This window comes from Oncorhynchus keta, chromosome 15 (genome assembly GCF_023373465.1).
Source record: "Oncorhynchus keta strain PuntledgeMale-10-30-2019 chromosome 15, Oket_V2, whole genome shotgun sequence".
Lineage (NCBI taxonomy): Eukaryota > Metazoa > Chordata > Actinopteri > Salmoniformes > Salmonidae > Oncorhynchus > Oncorhynchus keta.
In genome coordinates this window covers 324,193-349,710 of record NC_068435.1, presented here as the reverse complement: position 1 = coordinate 349,710, position 25,518 = coordinate 324,193, and the positions used below count along the sequence as shown (strand labels likewise).

Below are 25,518 nucleotides of genomic sequence, written 5' to 3'. Positions count from 1 at the left end.
CATTTGGACTAGTCAGTCCTGATTGAAATGTATACATAATTAGTCATCATTGCTAAAAATTCCCTTAACACATTCGCATGCTGCTTCTTTCATCTGAAGGCTGAACGGTGGGTTTAAGTGCTGTTTAGCAGCTTGTAACTAATGAGTTGTTTGTCATTGCAGCCTGGGAGGAAGCCTTCGTAGAGTTCCAGAGGCTGAAGTAAGTTCAATAACTCTACACCAGACTTTTAGCTCTCTGTGGAACTCTTGTTCTGCCAGACAGACGGAAACAGTGGATGTAGTTGTTGTTATTCCTGACCCTGTGTCTGTCTCGCTGTCTGTCTTCCTCAGGGCTGCTGCCATTGCAGAGAGAAGTGAGTGGCTATTTATATTCTCCAATATTATGAAACATCTTCTCTGCTCTCTTCCTGCTCTGGGCTGGAGGGAGGAGGCTCTGAATGGCACACTGTGTGCCCTTGCCTGTTAACATTGATCATCCTGTATTGCAGACCGTGCCCGGGTTGTGGGAGGTCTGCCAGATGTAGTCACTATCCAGGAAGGAAAGGTAACAAGGATCTCTCAAAGGGCTTTATTGGCATGGGAACCATGTGTTTTTGCCAAACAATTGCTCAAAGCAAGTCTCTGTCTCTACGCTCTCATCTCTCCTCTGTCTCTCACACTCACTATCGCTCTCTGTCTCTCACGTTCCTCTCACTTCCCACTTCTCTCTCTCTCTGTCTCTCACACTCACTATCGCTCTCTGTCTCTCACGCTCGCTCTCACTTCCCACATCTCCCTCTCTCTTTCTCTCACACTCACTATCGCTCTCTGTCTCTCACGCTTGCTCTCACTTCCCACTTCTCTCTCTCTCTCACACTCACCATCTCTCTCTCACACTCACCATCTCTCTCTGTCTCTCACGCTTGCTCTCACTTCCCACTTCTTCCCTCCGTGTCTGTATGTGAATATGTTTCTTAGGGAACAGTGTTTAATATTGTGCTGACATCATGCCTCCCCACTTCTCCAGTCTCTGAACCTGACAGGCAACGTGTGGGGTGACCCTGCACCCGAGGTCACCTGGATGAAGAACGACAGAGAGCTGGTGTCTGACGAACGCTACGCCCTCAAGTTTGAACACGGCAAGTTCGCCAGCATCACCATCGCGGCGGTAACCACGACCGACTCAGGGAAGTACGCACTCCTGGTGAAGAACAAGTATGGAACTGAGGCAGGAGAGTTCACTGTGTCCGTCTACATCCCAGAGGAAGAGAAGAAAGAGTAGATGGGTTGGAGGGATGGAGTTGGAATGGGAGGAATAGTTATAATAGGCTGAAGGATGACAGGGCGATCTCCAAAGCTCTTTACCCCAGTGCATGATGGTAAACAGAGAACAGGAGATAAAGATTCGGTGCGTATTCTTCCAGTGCACCATGTCTATACTGATGTGTTGAATCTAAATGATGAACCTGGTTTGAATCATGGATTCCATCTGTCTCTGTCAGCACTGGGATAAACAGCTGGGAGTTTCACCCTTCAGAAGAATAATAGTGTCATACTCTACAGTTGTTGTTGCTTGGTTTGTCGTCTGTGTTTGTAGATGTAAGGATGTTTGGTCCAACCAGGAGATGGTTGACTTCTCTGTCTGCTGCTTTCAGCTGTTACTCTCTTACCTGCTACAACATTACTGTGGGTTAAACTTTAGAAATACATTGTACTAAAATTTGAACTCTGACTGGAGTGTTAGACAACCACAACATATTACAGCAGAGGTCAGAGATCAGAGGAGACTGGAGGGTTGAGGAAGTAAAGGCCTAGCAGGCAGTATGTGTAGGCATCCCAAATGGCCCCCTATACCCCAAGGGCCCTGGTCAAGTAGTGCACTGTATGGGAATGGGGAGCCATTGGGACGCCTTCTCATTGTGTTTCTGTATAGCCCTGTATCTTTAGTGTGTTTATGTGAGTCGAGCCTGAAACTGGTTCTGTCTGTCTGACACACAGCATCAGGCCTGGACACATAACACACACACACACACAGACACACACAGACACACACAGACACACACAGACACACACACACACACACACACACACACACACACACACACACACACACACACACACACACACACACACACACACACACACACAGTTTGTCCATAGAATCAGATTTGTATAGGCTGACATGACACTATACAATATACATTGTCTTCTGACATGACACTATACAATATGCATTGTCTTCTGACATGACACTATACAATATACATTGTCTTCTGACATGACACTATACACTATACATTGTCTTCTGACATGACACTATACAATATGCATTGTCTTCTGACATGACACTATACAATATACATTGTCTTCTGACATGACACTATACAATATGCATTGTCTTCTGACATGACACTATACAATATGCATTGTGTTCTGACATGACACTGAAGAAAGGAAGGCAAAGTAGGAAGCTAAAGAAGGTGACATAATTATGTCAAAGATCGCTGTGAGAGCTACCTTATAAAAGGTGTTTTGTGTTCATTGAAAATAATAACCTGCTGTCCTCCTCATGACCCTTGTCCCTGTGTTAATAAAGGATCTTACTCACTGTCTCTGCTCATCTTCATCTTCAACGTCAATGGATGTTAGTATTGATTCTATCTATCTACTACTGTAGCCAAGTCCACAAGTCCAAGCAGGATGTTTTCATGTTATGAATGTGAGGCAATGGAGAGCGACTGACCCTGCTCATTGAAGCCACGAAGTTCAAGGCCGACCGCGGCACTGCTGGCATTGTTTACAGAAATAGGATGCCAATTATAGTGAATGGAAAGATGGCAATCTTCATGGTCAGTCTTCATGTAAATAAAATAAAATGTCTTGAAGACAATCTTGGTACCAATAAGACACCAGGGGCCTCATTCATGAAAATGTTCCTAGATTTATACTTGAACTTAGTCATAAGATCATTTCCGCTGTTGTGCTTTACGTTCGATTCATAAAAGATACTGAGCAGAAAAAAACCTACGAAGCCCATTTGTAACTTATGCACCTGTGATCTATAAATCTAAAATGAACTTAAAATTGATGGCACCTGCCCTTCAGCAGTCTGATGGTACTCTCCACAACCGACCTTGTTCTGCTGTCTGATGGTACTCTCCACAACCGACCTTGTTCTGCTGTCTGATGGTACTCTCCACCACCGACCTGGTTCTGCTGTCTGATGGTACTCTCCACAACCGACCTTGTTCTGCAGTCTGATGGTACTCTCCACAACCGACCTTGTTCTGCTGTCTGATGGTACTCTCCACAACCGACCTTGTTCTGCTGTCTGATGGTACTCTCCACAACCGACCTTGTTCTGCTGTCTGATGGTACTCTCCACAACCGACCTTGTTCTGCTGTCTGATGGTACTCTCCACAACCGACCTTGTTCTGCTGTCTGATGGTACTCTCCACAACCGACCTTGTTCTGCTGTCTGATGGTACTCTCCACAACCGACCTTGTTCTGCTGTCTGATGGTACTCTCCACAACCGACCTTGTTCTGCTGTCTGATGGTACTCTCCACAACCGACCTTGTTCTGCTGTCTGATGGTACTCTCCACAACCGACCTTGTTCTGCTGTCTGATGGTACTCTCCACAACCGACCTTGTTCTGCTGTCTGATGGTACTCTCCACAACCGACCTTGTTCTGCTGTCTGATGGTACTCTCCACAACCGACCTTGTTCTGCTGTCTGATGGTACTCTCCACAACCGACCTTGTTCTGCAGTCTGATGGTACTCTCCACAACCGACCTTGTTCTGCTGTCTGATGGTACTCTCCACAACCGACCTTGTTCTGCTGTCTGATGGTACTCTCCACAACCGACCTTGTTCTGCTGTCTGATGGTACTCTCCACAACCGACCTTGTTCTGCTGTCTGATGGTACTCTCCACAACCGACCTTGTTCTGCTGTCTGATGGTACTCTCCACAACCAACCTTGTTCTGCTGTCTGATGGTACTCTCCACAACCGACCTTGTTCTGCTGTCTGATGGTACTTCCACAACCGACCTTGTTCTGCTGTCTGATGGTACTCCACAACCAACCTTGTTCTGCTGTCTGATGGTACTCTCCACAACCGACCTTGTTCTGCTGTCTGATGGTACTCTCCACAACCGACCTTGTTCTGCTGTCTGATGGTACTCTCCACAACCAACCTTGTTCTGCTGTCTGATGGTACTCTCCACAACCGACCTTGTTCTGCTGTCTGATGGTACTCTCCACAACCAACCTTGTTCTGCTGTCTGATGGTACTCTCCACAACCGACCTTGTTCTGCTGTCTGATGGTACTCTCCACAACCGACCTTGTTCTGCTGTCTGATGGTACTCTCCACAACCAACCTTGTTCTGCTGTCTGATGGTACTCTCCACAACCGACCTTGTTCTGCTGTCTGATGGTACTCTCCACAACCGACCTTGTTCTGCTGTCTGATGGTACTCTCCACAACCGACCTTGTTCTGCTGTCTGATGGTACTCTCCACAACCGACCTTGTTCTGCTGTCTGATGGTACTCTCCACAACCGACCTTGTTCTGCTGTCTGATGGTACTCTCCACAACCGACCTTGTTCTGCTGTCTGATGGTACTCTCCACAACCGACCTTGTTCTGCTGTCTGATGGTACTCTCCACAACCGACCTTGTTCTGCTGTCTGATGGTACTCTCCACAACCGACCTTGTTCTGCTGTCTGATGGTACTCTCCACAACCGACCTTGTTCTGCTGTCTGATGGTACTCTCCACAACCAACCTTGTTCTGCTGTCTGATGGTACTCTCCACAACCGACCTTGTTCTGCTGTCTGATGGTACTCTCCACAACCGACCTTGTTCTGCTGTCTGATGGTACTCTCCACAACCAACCTTGTTCTGCTGTCTGATGGTACTCTCCACAACCGACCTTGTTCTGCTGTCTGATGGTACTCTCCACAACCGACCTTGTTCTGCTGTCTGATGGTACTCTCCACAACCAACCTTGTTCTGCTGTCTGATGGTACTCTCCACAACCGACCTTGTTCTGCTGTCTGATGGTACTCTCCACAACCAACCTTGTTCTGCTGTCTGATGGTACTCTCCACAACCGACCTTGTTCTGCTGTCTGATGGTACTCTCCACAACCGACCTTGTTCTGCTGTCTGATGGTACTCTCCACAACCAACCTTGTTCTGCTGTCTGATGGTACTCTCCACAACCAACCTTGTTCTGCTGTCTGATGGTACTCTCCACAACCGACCTTGTTCTGCTGTCTGATGGTACTCTCCACAACCGACCTTGTTCTGCTGTCTGATGGTACTCTCCACAACCGACCTTGTTCTGCTGTGTGCCAAATTGCAACGCATTTCCTCTGCTGTTCGGGGATCGGCATAGGAAGTGAGAAGCCATGTTTTCAGTGGATAGGCCCAGTCACCTAATAGGGTAAAACTGTTGTGTTACATTATTTTGCACGGTTAATAGGCTATTATATACCTTTTTTTTTAAGAACTCACAGAAAAGCCACCGCCTCCACTCTCACCAGCTTCTAGACGCAGGCCTACTCTGCTGTGGCGCAGAATGAATGAGCCGTGCCGAGACCCTGGCCACTTCCAGCATACATTGAGTAGTTGCATACGGGCAATGGTGCGCGTAAGGCAATATGCGTGCTGTCAACTGCACCTATGACCCCTGGGAAATTTAATGAGCGGACAAACTCGGGCTTTGATGCACGCCTGTTCATGGGCTGTAAATGGGAAACTAATGTATCTCGTGGACAATACGTAGAATCGCTTCGATCACTTGTGGCAGGATGAGGCTGAATGATGGCTGTGATATACCCAACCTCTCACTCATTTCCCTCTGGAATGTCTCAGCAGCGAGGAATCCCAGTGTCACGATCGTTTAGAGATGGATTGGACCAAGGTGCAGCGGGGTAGGTGTACATTTTATTTAAATGACACCGAAAAAACAACAAAATACAAAACGAACTTAAAGCTACATGCAGTGCAGAAAGCAACTACACACAAACAAGATCCCACAAACTAAAGGTGGAAAAAAAGGATGCCTAAGTATGATCCCAATCAGAGACAACGATAGATAGTTGCCTCTGATTGGGAACCATACCCGGCCAACAAAGAAATAGAAAAACTAGAATGCCCACCCAAATCACACCCCGACCTAACCAAATAGATAAATAAAAAGGCTCTCTAAGGTCAGGGCGTGACACCCAGAGTGAACAGTACTTGGTCAGATACCGGTATGTCATGATTACAGCGTGTCTTCCTTTCCAGATAAGGGGATAAATCTGAGCACAAATCTAACAGAAGATTTCTTGGGATTTTCAAAAAGGTTTTCAATGTCTTCCAATAAAACAGTCAAGGTTACTTTTTTATAATTTGACACTATTTATAGAACATCACATCCTGTTTTTAATTCAAAACACCTTGCATCTGGCAATTAATTCCTCACACCTTTAATTGATCATTTCTAACAAATTGTTCATAAAGCTAATGCAACGTTCACCACTGGCTTGGACGCTTATGCGTCCCAAACTGCAAAACCACTACATTACCAGCAGGCTAATCACTTACGTCAAGTCTAGACTTTGCATAGAGATAAGATCATTTCCACGTCAAAGTAAGGTTTTATAAATACCTACTTGTGTAATTTTCTGCGTAAGTCAAAAAGATCAAAGATCATAAGTCCGTTTTATAAATTAGGCCCCAGATGTACTGTATGAACCAATTATTTGAAAATCGCACACAGAAGAATTTAGTATAAATGTGTTGCTGATGGCAGCCTGCAGTACCCTGGTCGGCCTTCAACTTGAGACACTCAATGAGAGAGGGCAGCACTGAGCTAGCCTGCAACATCATGCAACTTCATGGAGTAGCTCAAATGGGGCATGCTATGTCTCCATGAGACGCCATCTTAAAGATAGAGTCTGGGATCTTAAAACTTCTTAGGGATAGGGGGCAGTATTTGGATGACTGAGGTGCCCAGAGTAAACTGCCTGCTACTCAGGCCCAGAAGCCAGGATATGCATATGATTGGTAGTATTGGATAGAAAACACTCTACAGTTTCTAAAACTGTTAAAATAATATCTGTGAGTATAACAAAACTGATATGGCAGGCGGAAACCCGAGGAGAATCCATCCAGAAAATGTTTTTTTTTTGAGCTCACCACTCATTGAAATGGCTGTCTATGGGAAAATCAATGGAATAGCTCCGAGATTGCAGTTCCTAGAGCTTCCATTAGATGTCAATTGTCTTTAGAAAGTGTTTCAGGCTTGTTTTTTGAAAAAATAATTTGTAGTTTTTCTAGGTGACTCTCATTTGGACTGTAGTCTGTGGCGCGCGTGGATGAGGGCGCGCACTTCGTTATTTATCTCTGGTAATGAACATACTATTCTCAGTCTTAAATTTTATCGTTTATTTACATATTAGGGTACCTAAGGATTGATAAGAAACATTGTTTGACTTGTTTGGACTAATTTTATTTGTAACTTTTGGGATTCATTTGAACGAGGGAAACCGGTGGATTACTGAATCAAGCGTGCCAACTAAACTGGATTTTTTTGGGATATAAACATCGAACAAAATGACCATTTGTTATGTAGCTGGGACCTGGAACGATGTAAGACACTTGTATTTTCATGAATGTTTAATATTACCAATTTTCTATTTTGAATTTTGCGCTCTGCAATTTCACCAGATGTTGTCGAGGTGGGTCACTAGCGGCACGCCTAGCCCAAAGAGGTTTTTAAGCAAATTCATATCTATGATACTAATTAGATTCGTAACATATATGAATTGCACAACTACAACAAAATACATCAAATCAGATGTTATTGGTCACATACACATGGTTAGCAGATGTTATTGGCCACATACACATGGTTAGCAGATGTTATTGGTCACATACACATGGGTTAGCAGATGTTATTGGCCACATACACATGGGTTAGCAGATGTTATTGGCCACATACACATGGGTTAGCAGATGTTATTGGTCACATACACATGGTTAGCAGATGTTATTGGCCACATACACATGGGTTAGCAGATGTTATTGGTCACATACACATGGTTAGCAGATGTTATTGGTCACATACACATGGTTAGCAGATGTTATTGGTCACATACACATGGTTAGCAGATGTTAATGGTCACATACACATGGTTAGCAGATGTTATTGGCCACATACACATGGTTAGCAGATGTTATTGGTCACATACACATGGTTAGCAGATGTTATTGGCCACATACACATGGTTAGCAGATGTTATTGGCCACATACACATGGTTAGCAGATGTTATTGGTCACATACACATGGTTAGCAGATGTTATTGGCCACATACACATGGTTAGCAGATGTTAATGGTCACATACACATGGTTAGCAGATGTTATTGGCCACATACACATGGTTAGCAGATGTTATTGGCCACATACACATGGTTAGCAGATGTTATTGGCCACATACACATGGTTAGCAGATGTTATTGGCCACATACACATGGTTAGCAGATGTTATTGGTCACATACACATGGTTAGCAGATGTTATTGGTCACATACACATGGTTAGCAGATGTTATTGGCCACATACACATGGTTAGCAGATGTTATTGGCCACATACACATGGTTAGCAGATGTTATTGGCCACATACACATGGTTAGCAGATGTTATTGGTCACATACACATGGTTAGCAGATGTTATTGGCCACATACACATGGTTAGCAGATGTTATTGGCCACATACACATGGTTAGCAGATGTTATTGGCCACATACACATGGTTAGCAGATGTTATTGGCCACATACACATGGTTAGCAGATGTTATTGGCCACATACACATGGTTAGCAGATGTTATTGGCCACATACACATGGTTAGCAGATGTTATTGGCCACATACACATGGTTAGCAGATGTTATTGGCCACATACACATGGTTAGCAGATGTTATTGGTCACATACACATGGTTAGCAGATGTTATTGGCCACATACACATGGTTAGCAGATGTTAATGGTCACATACACATGGTTAGCAGATGTTATTGGCCACATACACATGGTTAGCAGATGTTATTGGCCACATACACATGGTTAGCAGATGTTATTGGTCACATACACATGGTTAGCAGATGTTATTGGCCACATACACATGGTTAGCAGATGTTATTGGTCACATACATGGTTAGCAGATGTTATTGGTCACATACACATGGTTAGCAGATGTTATTGGCCACATACACATGGTTAGCAGATGTTATTGGCCACATACACATGTTTAGCAGATGTTATTGGCCACATACACATGGTTAGCAGATGTTATTGGCCACATACACATGGTTAGCAGATGTTATTGGCCACATACACATGGTTAGCAGATGTTATTGGTCACATACACATGGTTAGCAGATGTTATTGGCCACATACACATGGTTAGCAGATGTTATTGGCCACATACACATGGTTAACAGATGTTATTGGCCACATACACATGGTTAGCAGATGTTATTGGCCACATACACATGGTTAGCAGATGTTATTGGTCACATACACATGGTTAGCAGATGTTATTGGCCACATACACATGGTTAGCAGATGTTATTGGTCACATACACATGGTTAGCAGATGTTATTGGCCACATACACATGGTTAGCAGATGTTATTGGTCACATACACATGGTTAGCAGATGTTATTGGCCACATACACATGGTTAGCAGATGTTATTGGTCACATACACATGGTTAGCAGATGTTATTGATCACATACACATGGTTAGCAGATGTTATTGGTCTCATACACATGGTTAGCAGATGTTATTGATCACATACACATGGTTAGCAGATGTTATTGATCACATACACATGGTTAGCAGATGTTATTGGTCACATACACATGGTTAGCAGATGTTATTGGCCACATACACATGGTTAGCAGATGTTATTGGTCACATACACATGGTTAGCAGATGTTATTGGTCACATACACATGGTTAGCAGATGTTAATGGTCACATACACATGGTTAGCAGATGTTAATGGTCACATACACATGGGTTAGCAGATGTTATTGGTCACATACACATGGTTAGCAGATGTTATTGGTCACATACACATGGTTAGCAGATGTTAATGGTCACATACACATGGTTAGCAGATGTTATTGGCCACATACACATGGTTAGCAGATGTTATTGGTCACATACACATGGTTAGCAGATGTTATTGGCCACATACACATGGTTAGCAGATGTTATTGGCCACATACACATGGTTAGCAGATGTTATTGGCCACATACACATGGTTAGCAGATGTTATTGGCCACATACACATGGTTAGCAGATGTTATTGGTCACATACACATGGTTAGCAGATGTTATTGGCCACATACACATGGTTAGCAGATGTTAATGGTCACATACACATGGTTAGCAGATGTTATTGGCCACATACACATGGTTAGCAGATGTTATTGGTCACATACACATGGTTAGCAGATGTTATTGGCCACATACACATGGTTAGCAGATGTTATTGGTCACATACACATGGTTAGCAGATGTTATTGGTCACATACACATGGTTAGCAGATGTTATTGGCCACATACACATGGTTAGCAGATGTTATTGGCCACATACACATGGTTAGCAGATGTTATTGGCCACATACACATGGTTAGCAGATGTTATTGGTCACATACACATGGTTAGCAGATGTTATTGGCCACATACACATGGTTAGCAGATGTTATTGGCCACATACACATGGTTAGCAGATGTTATTGGCCACATACACATGGTTAGCAGATGTTATTGGCCACATACACATGGTTAGCAGATGTTATTGGCCACATACACATGGTTAGCAGATGTTATTGGCCACATACACATGGTTAGCAGATGTTATTGGCCACATACACATGGTTAGCAGATGTTATTGGTCACATACACATGGTTAGCAGATGTTATTGGTCACATACACATGGTTAGCAGATGTTAATGGTCACATACACATGGTTAGCAGATGTTATTGGCCACATACACATGGTTAGCAGATGTTATTGGCCACATACACATGGTTAGCAGATGTTATTGGCCACATACACATGGTTAGCAGATGTTATTGGCCACATACACATGGTTAGCAGATGGTATTGGTCACATGGTTAGCAGATGTTATTGGTCACATGGTTAGCAGATGTTATTGGCCACATACACATGGTTAGCAGATGTTATTGGCCACATGGTTAGCAGATGTTATTGGCCACATACACATGGTTAGCAGATGTTATTGGCCACATACACATGGTTAGCAGATGTTATTGGCCACATACACATGGTTAGCAGATGTTATTGGTCACATACACATGGTTAGCAGATGTTAATGGTCACATACACATGGTTAGCAGATGTTATTGGCCACATACACATGGTTAGCAGATGTTATTGGCCACATACACATGGTTAGCAGATGTTATTGGCCACATACACATGGTTAGCAGATGTTATTGGCCACATACACATGGTTAGCAGATGTTATTGGTCACATACACATGGTTAGCAGATGTTATTGGCCACATACACATGGTTAGCAGATGTTATTGGTCACATACACATGGTTAGCAGATGTTATTGATCACATACACATGGTTAGCAGATGTTATTGGTCTCATACACATGGTTAGCAGATGTTATTGATCACATACACATGGTTAGCAGATGTTATTGATCACATACACATGGTTAGCAGATGTTAATGGTCACATACACATGGTTAGCAGATGTTAATGGTCACATACACATGGTTAGCAGATGTTAATGGTCACATACACATGGGTTAGCAGATGTTATTGGTCACATACACATGGTTAGCAGATGTTATTGGTCACATACACATGGTTAGCAGATGTTATTGGTCACATACACATGGTTAGCAGATGTTATTGGCCACATACACATGGTTAGCAGATGTTATTGGTCACATACACATGGTTAGCAGATGTTATTGATCACATACACATGGTTAGCAGATGTTATTGGTCTCATACACATGGTTAGCAGATGTTATTGGCCACATACACATGGTTAGCAGATGTTATTGGCCACATACACATGTTTAGCAGATGTTATTGGCCACATACACATGGTTAGCAGATGTTATTGGCCACATACACATGGTTAGCAGATGTTATTGGCCACATACACATGGTTAGCAGATGTTATTGGTCACATACACATGGTTAGCAGATGTTAATGGTCACATACACATGGTTAGCAGATGTTAATGGTCACATACACATGGGTTAGCAGATGTTATTGGTCACATACACATGGTTAGCAGATGTTATTGGTCACATACACATGGTTAGCAGATGTTAATGGTCACATACACATGGTTAGCAGATGTTATTGGCCACATACACATGGTTAGCAGATGTTATTGGTCACATACACATGGTTAGCAGATGTTATTGGCCACATACACATGGTTAGCAGATGTTATTGGCCACATACACATGGTTAGCAGATGTTATTGGCCACATACACATGGTTAGCAGATGTTATTGGTCACATACACATGGTTAGCAGATGTTATTGGCCACATACACATGGTTAGCAGATGTTAATGGTCACATACACATGGTTAGCAGATGTTATTGGCCACATACACATGGTTAGCAGATGTTATTGGCCACATACACATGGTTAGCAGATGTTATTGGTCACATACACATGGTTAGCAGATGTTATTGGCCACATACACATGGTTAGCAGATGTTATTGGTCACATACACATGGTTAGCAGATGTTATTGGTCACATACACATGGTTAGCAGATGTTATTGGCCACATACACATGGTTAGCAGATGTTATTGGCCACATACACATGGTTAGCAGATGTTATTGGCCACATACACATGGTTAGCAGATGTTATTGGTCACATACACATGGTTAGCAGATGTTATTGGCCACATACACATGGTTAGCAGATGTTATTGGCCACATACACATGGTTAGCAGATGTTATTGGCCACATACACATGGTTAGCAGATGTTATTGGCCACATACACATGGTTAGCAGATGTTATTGGCCACATACACATGGTTAGCAGATGTTATTGGCCACATACACATGGTTAGCAGATGTTATTGGCCACATACACATGGTTAGCAGATGTTATTGGCCACATACACATGGTTAGCAGATGTTATTGGTCACATACACATGGTTAGCAGATGTTATTGGCCACATACACATGGTTAGCAGATGTTAATGGTCACATACACATGGTTAGCAGATGTTATTGGCCACATACACATGGTTAGCAGATGTTATTGGCCACATACACATGGTTAGCAGATGTTATTGGTCACATACACATGGTTAGCAGATGTTATTGGCCACATACACATGGTTAGCAGATGTTATTGGCCACATACACATGGTTAGCAGATGTTATTGGTCACATACACATGGTTAGCAGATGTTATTGGCCACATACACATGGTTAGCAGATGTTATTGGCCACATACACATGGTTAGCAGATGTTATTGGTCACATACACATGGTTAGCAGATGTTATTGATCACATACACATGGTTAGCAGATGTTATTGGTCTCATACACATGGTTAGCAGATGTTATTGGCCACATACACATGGTTAGCAGATGTTATTGGCCACATACACATGTTTAGCAGATGTTATTGGCCACATACACATGGTTAGCAGATGTTATTGGCCACATACACATGGTTAGCAGATGTTATTGGCCACATACACATGGTTAGCAGATGTTATTGGTCACATACACATGGTTAGCAGATGTTAATGGTCACATACACATGGTTAGCAGATGTTAATGGTCACATACACATGGGTTAGCAGATGTTATTGGTCACATACACATGGTTAGCAGATGTTATTGGTCACATACACATGGTTAGCAGATGTTAATGGTCACATACACATGGTTAGCAGATGTTATTGGCCACATACACATGGTTAGCAGATGTTATTGGTCACATACACATGGTTAGCAGATGTTATTGGCCACATACACATGGTTAGCAGATGTTATTGGCCACATACACATGGTTAGCAGATGTTATTGGCCACATACACATGGTTAGCAGATGTTATTGGTCACATACACATGGTTAGCAGATGTTATTGGCCACATACACATGGTTAGCAGATGTTAATGGTCACATACACATGGTTAGCAGATGTTATTGGCCACATACACATGGTTAGCAGATGTTATTGGCCACATACACATGGTTAGCAGATGTTATTGGTCACATACACATGGTTAGCAGATGTTATTGGCCACATACACATGGTTAGCAGATGTTATTGGTCACATACACATGGTTAGCAGATGTTATTGGTCACATACACATGGTTAGCAGATGTTATTGGCCACATACACATGGTTAGCAGATGTTATTGGCCACATACACATGGTTAGCAGATGTTATTGGCCACATACACATGGTTAGCAGATGTTATTGGTCACATACACATGGTTAGCAGATGTTATTGGTCACATACACATGGTTAGCAGATGTTATTGGCCACATACACATGGTTAGCAGATGTTATTGGTCACATACACATGGTTAGCAGATGTTATTGATCACATACACATGGTTAGCAGATGTTATTGGTCTCATACACATGGTTAGCAGATGTTATTGATCACATACACATGGTTAGCAGATGTTATTGATCACATACACATGGTTAGCAGATGTTATTGGTCACATACACATGGTTAGCAGATGTTAATGGTCACATACACATGGTTAGCAGATGTTAATGGTCACATACACATGGGTTAGCAGATGTTATTGGTCACATACACATGGTTAGCAGATGTTATTGGTCACATACACATGGTTAGCAGATGTTATTGGCCACATACACATGGTTAGCAGATGTTATTGGTCACATACACATGGTTAGCAGATGTTATTGGTCACATACACATGGTTAGCAGATGTTATTGGTCTCATACACATGGTTAGCAGATGTTATTGATCACATACACATGGTTAGCAGATGTTATTGATCACATACACATGGTTAGCAGATGTTATTGGTCACATACACATGGTTAGCAGATGTTATTGGCCACATACACATGGTTAGCAGATGTTATTGGTCACATACACATGGTTAGCAGATGTTATTGGTCACATACACATGGTTAGCAGATGTTAATGGTCACATACACATGGTTAGCACATGTTAATGGTCACATACACATGGGTTAGCAGATGTTATTGGTCACATACACATGGTTAGCAGATGTTATTGGCCACATACACATGGTTAGCAGATGTTATTGGTCACATACACATGGTTAGCAGATGTTATTGGCCACATACACATGGTTAGCAGATGTTAATGGTCACATACACATGGTTAGCAGATGTTATTGGCCACATACACATGGTTAGCAGATGTTATTGGCCACATACACATGGTTAGCAGATGATATTGGTCACATACACATGGTTAGCAGATGTTATTGGCCACATACACATGGTTAGCAGATGTTATTGGTCACATACACATGGTTAACAGATGTTATTGGTCACATACACATGGTTAGCAGATGTTATTGGCCACATACACATGGTTAGCAGATGTTATTGGTCACATACACATGGTTAGCAGATGTTATTGGCCACATACACATGGTTAGCAGATGTTATTGGCCACATACACATGGTTAACAGATGTTATTGGTCACATACACATGGTTAGCAGATGTTATTGGTCACATGGTTAGCAGATGTTATTGGTCACATGGTTAGCAGATGTTATTGGTCACATGGTTAGCAGATGTTATTGGCCACATACACATGGTTAGCAGATGTTATTGCGAGTGTAGCGAAATGCTTATAAACTACAGTATGTGAAATGGATGATGTAGTACACAAAACGGGGGCTCGTTTTGGCTGGTGAGCGCCACTTTCAAAACTACTGGCTGAAATTATACAAAAGTTCCGGAGTATCACTTTAAAACCTGTTAAGCCTACCCCCTACTTTTTCGAACATTCTGTTAAAAATCGCGCAAACATTTCAGCGTCCTGCTACTCATGCCAGGAATATAGTATATGCATATGATTAGTATGTGTGGATAGAAAACACTCTGACGTTTCTAAAACTGGTTAAATCACGCCTGTGACTATAACAGAACGTGCGTTTCAAGAATAACTGATCACTGAAAACTGGAAAATATATTAATGCGCCACTTGCATGTATTGTCTATTGGAAAGCAAATTACATGGGGCTGAGATTGCAAGTCCTACAGCTTACACACGATGTCGCCAGTCTTGTCAATTGCCTGCGCTTTGTTTCTTGGTCAAACGAGCGAAAGAGAGCCCATTCCTTCCGGTCTCCGACAGGATGTTTTGGAGTAGAAATTTCTGAACATGATTTCAAGACGTGGAGCTATTGAATACACATCGCCCCGTGATCAATTTGATAGATTATTAACGTTTACTAATACCTAAAGTTGGATTACAAAAGTATTTTGAAGTGTTTTGTGAAAGTTTATCGTCGACTTTTTTAATTTTTAAAAATTACGTTGCGTTTTAAAACAGTGTTTTTTCCTTGATCACACAGTCTTCATAGATCGATATTTAGGGTATATATGGACCGATTTAATCGAAAAAAAGACCCAATAGTGATGTTTATGGGACATCTAGGAGTGCCAACAAAGAAGATCGTCAAAGGTAATGAATGTTTTATATTTTATTTCTGCGTCTGTTGAGACTTCACATAGAAATGAATGGGTGGGGAGGAGGTCTGATGGTTCATGATCCCAAAGGAGGATGAGAACAGAGGAGAGAGAGTCAGCTTTGGCAGTGAGGAGAGCCTCCGTGACAGAGAAGAACGAAGTCTCGGTTGAGTGACCCGTCTTGAAGCCTGACTGGTTAGGGTCAAGAAGATCATTCTGAGAGCGATAGCGATAGAGTTGGACAGAGACAGAATCCTCAAGTGTTTTGGAAAGAAAAGAAAGGGATACAGGTCTGTAGTTTGACGTCAGATGAGTGTTGGTTTCTTGAGGAGGGAAATAAGGCCATTTTGAAGAGGGGACGCAGCCAGTGGTCAGGGTGAGTTGATGAGGAAAGTGAGAGATGATATGGTGAAGGGAGGAGGGGATTGGGTCGAGCGGGCAGGTTGTTGGGCAGCCAGACAGGATTCCATCAGGAAAGAAAAGATCGAGGAGTAGGGTAGTTCTGTGTGAGTGGGGCCAGTGGACTCTACAGGCTGAGAGAATGAGTGGGGCCAGTGGACTCTATAGGCTGAGGAAATGAGGAGCAGATGTCATCAACCTTCTTTTCAAAGTGGTTGACAAAGTTGTCCACAGAGAGGTAGGGGAGAGGGGGTGGAGGATTAAGGAGGGAAGAGTAGGTGGAATAGAATTTCCTAGGGTTAGAGGCAGAAGCTTGACATTTAGAGTGATAGAAAGTCGCTTTAGCAGCAGATGCAGAGGAAGAGAAGGTAGAGAGGAGGGAGTGAAAGGATGGTAGGTCCTCTGGAAGTTTCAATTTCCTCCATTTTCTCTCAGTTGCCTGCAGCCCCGTTCTGTAAGCTCACAATGAGTCACTCAGCTACGGAGAGGGAGGGAGGGCCGAGTCGGCCTTGAGGAAAGGGGACAGTGCAAGGCATAGGATTCAGAATGGAAGGAGAGTAGTGTCGAAGAGGCAGAATCAGGAGACAGAAGGGAGAAGGATTTAGTAGATGGGAGAGATAGGATATAAGAGAAGAGAGTTGTGAGAGAGTGTAGATTGCTACGGCGCATGACCATCTAGGTAGGGGATGAGTGGCTCAGGGTTGGAGGAGAGGGAGACAGAAAAGAAAACAAATTAGTGATCAGAGGGGGTTGCAGTGAGATTAGTAGGAGAACAGCCTCTCATAAAGATGAGGTCAAGCATATTGCCTGCTTTGTGAGTGGGAGGGACTGAGAAAGGGTGAAGTCAAAGAGGTGTGTCACATGATCATCTCTGGCTGATCATTGCTCACATCAACACGATCATCCTAGATACCCTAGACCCACTCCAATTTGCATACCGACCAAACAGATCCACAGATGATGCAATCTCTATTGCTCTCCACACTGCCCTTTCACACCTGGGCAAAAGGAACACCTATGTGAAAATGCTATTCATAGACTACAGCTCAGCGTTCAACACCATAGTGCCTTGAAAGCTTATCATTAAGCTAAGGACCCTGGGACTAAACACCTCCCTCTGCAACTGGATCCTGGACTTCTTGACGGGCCGCCCCCAGGTGGTGAGGGTAGGTAACAACACATCCGCCACACTGATCCTCAACACAGGGGCCCCTCAGGGGTGGTGCTCAGTCCCCTCCTTTACTTCCTGTTCACTCATGACTGCATGGCCAGGCATGACTCCAGCACCATCAGTACATTTTCCAATGACACAACAGTGGTAGGCCTGATCACCGACAACAACGAGACATCCTATAGGAAGGAGGTCAGAGACCAGGCCGTGTGGTGCCAGGACAACAACCTCTCCCACAAAGTGATCAAGACAAAGGAGGTGATTGTGGACTTCAGGAAAAAGAGGAAAAATAGGACAGAGAATGTCCCCATTCTCATCAGCAGGGCTGCTGCAGTGGAGCAGGTTGAGAGCTTCAAGTTCCTTGGTGTCCACATCACCAACAAACTAACATGGTCCAAGCACACCAAGACAGTCGTGAAGAGGGCACGACAAAACCTTTTCCCCCTCAGGAGACTGAAAAGATTTGGCATGGGCCCTCAGAATCTGAAAAGGTTCTACAGCTGCACCATCAAGAGCATCCTGACTGGTTGCATCACCTCCTGGTATGGCAACTGCTCGGCCTCCGACCGTAAGACACTACAGAGGGTAATCCGACATAGAGCCATATGGGACTGTTAGCTGAAGAGGACCATCAGCCAATTTCTTGGGCTACAATACCTATTTTTCCAATTGGCCTGGACCCTTTTACTGCCTACATAGCCCTGCCGATCCAACATGACTGGTCTGCCGACGTAACTGTCTGAGGGGGCTACAACAGACTCTTCCGTCGCAACGTCCCCCTAAGGCCCTTCTGCTAGCCCCAGTCCGCTAGCTGTCTGAATCGCCGTGTCTCCAGCTCGCCTAGCTACCCACTGGTCCCTATGATCACTCGGCTACGCATGCCTCTCCCTAATGTCAATATGCCTTGTACATTGCTATTTTGGTTAGTGATTATTGTCTTATTTCACTATAGAGCCTCCGTCCCTGCTCAATATACCTTAGCTAACCCTTATGTTTCACCTCCCACACATGCGGTGACCTCACCTGGTCTAAATTATGTCTCTAGAGAAAAAAACACTCATCGCTACTCAATGCCTAGGTTTACCTCCACTGTATTCACATCCTGCCATACCCTTGTCTGTACATTATGCCTTGAACCTATTCATCCGCGCCCAGAAACTTGCTCCTTTTACTCTCTGTTCCTAACGCACTAGACAACCAGTTCTTATAGCAATTAGCCATACCCTTATCCTACTCCTCCTCTGTTCCTTTGGTGATGTAGAGGTTAATCCAGGCCCTGCAGTGCCTAGCTCCATTCCCATTCCCCAGGCGCTCTCATTTGTGATTTCTGTAACCGTAAAAGCCTTGTTTCATGCATGTTAACATTAGAAGCCTCTCCCTAAGTTTGTTTTATGCACTGTTTTTAGCACACTCTGCCAATCCTAGCCTTTTCTGAATCCTGGCTTAGGAAGTCCACCAAAAATCCTGACATTTCCATCCATAATTATAACATTTTCTGACAAGATAGAACTGCCAAAGGGGGTGGAGTTGCAATCTACTGCAGAGATCTGTCATACTATCCAGGTCTGTGCACAAAAAAAATGGAGCTTCTACTTCTGAAAATACACCTTTCCAGAAACAAGTCTCTCACCGTTGCCGCTTGTTATAGACCACCTTTTCCCCCCAGCAGTGCCCTGGACACTTCAGAGCTCGTAATGTTAGGTGACCTAAACTGGGACATGCTTAACACCCCGGCCGTCATACAATCTAAGCTAGATGCCCTCAATCTCACACTAATGAACCAATGAACCTATCAGGTACAACCCTAAATCTGTATACACGGGCACCCTCAAAGATATTATCCTGACCAACCTGCCCTCTAAATGCACCTCTGCTGTCTTCAACCAGGATCTCAGCGATCACTGCCTCATTGCCTGCATCAGTAATGGGTCTGGGGTCTAACGACCACCCCTCATTACTGTCAAACGCTCCCTAAAACACTTCAGCGAGCAGGCCTTTCTAATAGACCTGGCCCGGGTATCCTGGAAGGATATTGACCTCATTCCGTCAGTAGAGGATGCCTGGTTATTTTTAAAAGTGCTTTCATCACCATCTTAAATAAGCATGCCCCATTCAAAAAATGTTGGACCAGGAACAAAAATCGCCCTTGCTTCACTCCAGACCTGACTGCCCTTGACCAGCACAAAAACATCCTATGGCGTACCACATTAGCATCGAAAAGCCCCCACCATGTGCAACTTTGCAGAGAAGTTAGGAACCAATATACACAGGCAGACAGGAAAGCTTTTTCAAACAGAATTTTGCATCCTGTAGCACAAACTCCAAAACGTTCTGGGACACTGTAAAGTCCATGGAGAATAAGAGCACCTCCTCCCAGTTGCCAACTGCACTGAGGCTAGGAAACACTGTCACCACCGATAAATCCACGATAATTGAGAATTTCAAAAAGCATTTTTCTACGGCTGGCCATGCTTTCCACCTGGCTGTCCCTACCCCAGTCAACAGCCCTGCACCCCCACAACAACTTGCCCAAACCTCCCCCATTTCTCCTTCATCCATATACAGATAGCTGATGTTCTGAAAGAGTTGCAAAATCTGGACCCCTACAAATCAGCTGGGCTATACAATCTGGACCCAAACTGTTACAGACCATATATCTATCCTACCCTGCCTTTCTAAGGTCTTCGAAAGCCTATTTAACCAGTTGAAGCTAGGGGGGCGCTATTTCATTTTTGGATAAAAAGACGTGCCCGTTTTAAGCGCAATATTTTGACACAAAAAGATGCTCGACTATGCACGGAATTGATAGCTTTGGAAAGAATAGCTGGGATACTAGCCTGGGGTTCTGTTACATAGAGGAGGATGTCATCTGCGTATAGGGAGATCTTATTTAGAGTATCTTTAGTATTATAGCCGTGTATTGCTGCATGAGATCTAATCGTCTGAGCGAGCGGTTCGATAATTAGGGCGAAGAGCATAGGCGACAGCGCACAACCCTGCCTTGTCCCCCTGTTGAGTTTAAATAGGGGCGACAATGATTGGTTAGTGAGTATTCTGGCACAGGGGTTCCTATATAAAAGCTGGATCCAATATATGAACCTATCTCCAATATTACATTTCTGTAGGACCTTGAATAGATAGGGCCACTCAAGGTCCACGTTGGGTAACCTCTGAGAATACATAATATTGAAGAGGCGCCTGAGATTGAAGAATGAGTTTCTGTTAGGGATAAAGCCGGTTTGATCCGAATGGACCAATTTGCCAATTAAAGTGCTAAGCCTGTTAGCCAGAGTTTTTGCTAAAATCTTTTGGTCTGTATTAAGGAGAGATATTGGTCTGTATGACCCTACCTCTTCTGGATCTTTACCCTTCTTATGTATAACTGTAATGAACGCTTCGTCCAAAGTAGAAGGGAGAGCTCCATCATCATTGGCCTGAACCAACATTTTGTGCAGATAGGAGGAGAGCATGTTGCTGAATGTTTTATAGAATTCACCAGGGTATCCATCTGGGCCCGGGGTCTTGCCACTCTTTAGAGATTTAATTGTTTCTCTAATTTCATCAAGAGATATTTCCTTATTCAGGAAGTTAGAATATTCCTGGTTCAGGGCAGGAAGATTACAGTCCTCCAAAAATGTTTGCATAATTAAGGGGTTAGGATCCGCTTTAGATGTATATAGAGTCTCATAAAACTGCCGGAATCTGCCGGAATCTGTCATTGATGTCTTTGGGGGAAGAGAGTAATTCCCCAGATGCAGATTTAACCCTGTGAATCATTCGGTCACTCACATTTTTTCGAAGTTGTCTGGCAAATAATTTGTGTGGTTTGTCACTAAACTCAAAATATTTTTGCTTGGCATAGAGAAAAGATTTAGCAATTTTAGCTGAGAGAATCTGATTATATTAACATTTTAAAGAGGTAATTTTTTTATGTTTCTCCATAGATGGGTGGCTAGCATTCTTCCTATCCAGTAAGTGAATTTGTCCCTCTAGTACTTCCAGTTTTCCTCTGTTTTGCCTACCCCTGGCCTCTCAGATAAGCCTTCAGTGTTTCCCACAATAATGCTGGGGAGGTCTCTGTGTTGCCATTGGTATCAAAGAAAAATGTAATTTGGTCTTTAAGATATTCACAAAATGTTGGTTCTGTGAGGAGCTGAGGATTCAACCTCCAGACCCTCTCGTTTGGAGATCCAAGATGGAAGGAGGATTGTCTCTCCCAAATTTTATATTTTATTACTGGGCCGCTAACCTCCGCATTGTTACGTTTCTGTTGGATGACGTACTCCCGGCATCCAGCTGGCTTAGTATGGAGCGTGAGGAGTGTCACCCCTTCTCTCTTGGCGCTGTGATTTTGTCGCCTGTCAATCTGGAGATGTCATTTTATTGTAACAATCCTATAATACATAGCACAGTCCGAATCTGGAAGCAAATTAAAGTCCACTTTGAGCTCAGACCAATGTCATTCATGCTCCCTGTCTCCAGGAATCCCTCCTTTGCCCCTTCTAACCTTGACAACACCTTTGAGCGATGGGGAGAGTTGGGGATAAGTACCATAGGGGATTTATACATAGAAGGGACCTTTGCTTCCTTTGAGTTGCTGAGGGAAACTTATAATCTTCCCAGAAGTAATTTTTTCAGATACCTACAAATTAGAGACTACGTTAAAAAACACCTCCCAACATTTGGGAATGCTAAACCTTCCATGTTTGACGGATGCATAAAAATATGCCCCACCTCAGATAAACTGATATCGCGTCTATATGATGCTTTTCAATCTGTTAGCACACCTTCTACTGATGCCATCAAGGCAAAATGGGAGGAAGAACTAGGGACTGACATCTCAGTGGCAGACTGGGAAGAGAGCTTGGAGTATATCCACACATGCTCCATTAATTCCAGACATCGTCTCATACAATTCAAGGTATTACACAGATTACACTATTCCAAAACTAAACTGCATAGGATATTTCCTGACACATCCCCTACATGTTATAAATGTCAGGCTACGCAGGGTACACTACTCCGTATTGTTACATTTTACTGTTCCTCTTTAATGACTTATTACTTCAATTATTATCAGTATTTTTTGAAACTGCACTGTCGGTTAGGGGCTAGTAAGTCAGCATTTCACTGTAATACCTGTTGTATTCAGGATTTCACTGTAAGGTGAAGGTTGTAAGGTTGTCTTCGGCGCATGTGACTAATGAAATTAGATTTGATTTGAGTCAATAAAGTCTTTACTATTCTTAGGTAGCGGAATGACTTTAGCTTCCCCCCAGGCCTGAGGGCACACACTTTCTAGTAGGCTTAAATTGAAGATGTTGAAAATAGGAGTGGCAATGTTGTCAGACCCCAGTGGCTTGTCATTGTTGATACCCAACAATAATTTTACGGAATTTAAAATTACAATGCTTGTCTTTCAGAATGTGGTCAGATGTACTTGGATGTGTAGTGTTAGCATTTGTTCCTGTCATGTTATGCCTAAATTTGCTAATCTTGCCAATGAAAAAAATTATTAAAGTAGTTATCAGTGTTATCAGTTAACAATATCAGTGTGTTTTGTGATGAGTGAGCTATCGGTTTCAATGAATGATGGTTTTCTTTTTTCCCAGAATTTAATTTAATGTGCTCCAAAGCTTTTTACTATTATTCTTTATTTGATTTATCTTGGATTCATAGTGTACTTCTTCTAACCCAACCCTGAGACACATGCTATCTGGATCCATGTTAAACCAACGTCTAACCCAACCCTGAGACACATGCTATCTGAATCCATGTTAAACCAACGTCTAACCCAACCCTGAGACACATGCTATCTGAATCCATGTTAAACCAACGTCTAACCCAACCCTGAGACACATGCTATCTGAATCCATGTTAAACCAACATCAAACCCAACGCCGAGACACATGCTATCTGAATCCATGTTAAACCAACGTCTAACCCAACCCAGAGACACATGCTATCCAGATCCATGTTAAACCAACGTCTAACCCAACCCTGAGACACATGCTATCTGAATCCATGTTAAACCAACATCAAACCCAACGCCGAGACACATGCTATCTGAATCCATGTTAAACCAACGTCTAACCCAACCCAGAGACACATGCTATCCAGATCCATGTTAAACCAATGTCTAACCCAACCCTGAGACACATGCTATCTGAATCCATGTTAAACCAACGTCTAACCCAACCCTGAGACACATGCTATCTGAATCCATGTTAAACCAACGTCTAACCCAACACTGAGACACATGCTATCTGAATCCATGTTAAACCAACGTCTAACCCAACCCAGAGACACATGCTATCTGAATCCATGTTAAACCCAGCCCTGAGACACATGCTATCTGAATCCATGTTAAACCAACGTCTAACCCAAACCTGAGACACATGCTATCTGAATCCATGTTAAACCAACGTCTAACCCAACCCTGAGACACATGCTATCTGAATCCATGTTAAACCAACGTCTAACCCAAACCTGAGACACATGCTATCTGAATCCATGTTAAACCAACGTCTAATCCAACCCTGAGAAACAAGCTATCTGAATCCATGTTAAACCAACGTCTAACCCAACCCTGAGACACATGCTATCTGAATCCATGTTAAACCAACGTCTAACAAAACCCTGAGACACATGCTATCTGAATCCATGTTAAACCAACGTCTAACCCAACCCTGAGACACATGCTATCTGAATCCATGTTAAACCAACGTCTAACCCAACCCAGAGACACATGCTATCTGAATCCATGTTAAACCAACGTCTAACCCAACCCTGAGACACATGCTATCTGAATCCATGTTAAACCAACGTCTAACCCAACCCTGAGACACATGCTATCTGAATCCATGTTAAACCAACGTCTAACCCAACCCAGAGACACATGCTATCTGAATCCATGTTAAACCCAGCCCTGAGACACATGCTATCTGAATCCATGTTAAACCAACGTCTAACCCAACCCTGAGACACATGCTATCTGAATCCATGTTAAACCAACGTCTAACCCAACCCTGAGACACATGCTATCTGAATCCATGTTAAACCAACGTCTAACCCAACCCTGAGACACATGCTACCTGGATCCATGTTAAACCCAGCCCTGAGACACATGCTATCTGAATCCATGTTAAACCAACGTCTAACCCAACCCTGAGACA

At 43.2% G+C, this 25,518-nt stretch overlaps 1 protein-coding gene across 1 annotated transcript in view; it reads left to right on the top strand.

The window, feature by feature from the left end:
* myom1a (myomesin 1a (skelemin)) overlaps positions 1-25,518 on the top strand; it is a 198,575-nt gene that overhangs the window by 95,329 nt on the left and 77,728 nt on the right. The gene's annotated exons all lie outside the window — the stretch shown is intronic.